Source organism: Cicer arietinum, chromosome 6, assembly GCF_000331145.2.
Source record: "Cicer arietinum cultivar CDC Frontier isolate Library 1 chromosome 6, Cicar.CDCFrontier_v2.0, whole genome shotgun sequence".
Classification (NCBI taxonomy): Eukaryota; Viridiplantae; Streptophyta; class Magnoliopsida; order Fabales; family Fabaceae; genus Cicer; species Cicer arietinum.
This window is the reverse complement of record NC_021165.2, coordinates 3,150,080-3,151,652: the sequence shown is the minus strand read 5'-3', so window position 1 is coordinate 3,151,652 and position 1,573 is coordinate 3,150,080.

Below are 1,573 nucleotides of genomic sequence, written 5' to 3'. Positions count from 1 at the left end.
ACTATTTAATAAAAATTTACTTCATATAATAGTGTCTTCTTTGAAATAATTCATTCACTTTTTATTCCAATGGTTAATTCATAATGATCGTAAAAATTACCTTACATGTCGTCAGAGATAAATTATTCTGATGAGTGATTAACCTGCTAATTACAATCCCATCAATTTTCTGCTAATTACACATTTTAGATAATGTAATCAAAGTTGTTGCAAATAGCATAAGAGATAGATGCTTGAGCTAAAGAATAAGCACTACCATGGTTGTCTAGTGAAAACAACTTGATAATTGATGTACAAATCAAGTAATGATTTCCAATAGGCTCATTATCAATATGGTTTAATGACCTCTCGTATCTTGATATGAGAGTAAATAATTGAAATAGCACAATATGCATCATGACATTTTCATTGATAAAGTTTCTCTAATAATCTTTTTACAATAACATTGATAATTAGAGTTTCTTGAATAATTTTAAATTTCACAAAAATAATCAATCCTCCAATTCAAAGTTATTCCCTCACTTCTTCCTTCTCAACCAACAGACAACTACGAATCGTAACCAATAATTCTTTTTATTTCTTCAACTTTATTAGAATGACAAAAAAAAAATATCACAGAAAAATAACATTTAAACTATGACAAAGTCCAATAACAATAAAATAGAGTTACTTAACAAAACTCCTAATGAATGATTCTAAATACACAAAAATATAATAAATATCATTCGAAGTAGACCATATTCTACTAGTAAAAATGTAGAAGGATGTTCTACATGAAAAGTTCCTATTCACAAAAAAACAAGAAGACATCAAATTGTTACTAAATCATCTTCAAAATCACTCGTCGAAGATTTTCAACAATATTTCCAAAGCACCCATGTAAGGGAATATTTATTTAAAATTTGTACATTTGACATACACACATATATGAAATATATCAAATGAATTTTTATTTTATTTTATAATAAGAGTGAATATTAGTCATCGATAAAATCGTGAATGATTAAGATTAAAATAAAAAGTCACATGATTTTAAAATCCATTAGTGTAAAACTTCAATCTATTATCGAAAGCTCCAATTGAGTAGTATTTTTTTACACATTTTAAGTAAACATTGAAAGTAGATGAACAATTACCTCTATAAACAAAATGAATAAAAATTTATTTTTTTGGCAAAATCAACTGAAATTTGTTCTCAGCTTTAATCTAATAAGAAAATATATAGATTTGAATGAATTTATCTCCTTTAAAGTAAGAAGTTGATAAACTAAACAAATCAATAGTTGATATTATAATTATTCATAATTGATCATTCATGTGTATATAATATGAAATATTAATTTTTTATATTACTCACTTTATTTTCTAAATTGAAATGTCTACGTTAGTAGAGACTAATCCGATTTTAATGCAACCGAAGATTGAAGTTTAACGGTTTTCTTAATTTACTTATATTTCAAACAAATTCAATCTAATAATCATTTGACGCACACATCAATACATTATTGCATATATTCGTACCTAAAGATGAGTTAGTATCTACACATTGATCCAATCTAGTTCCTTGCACATC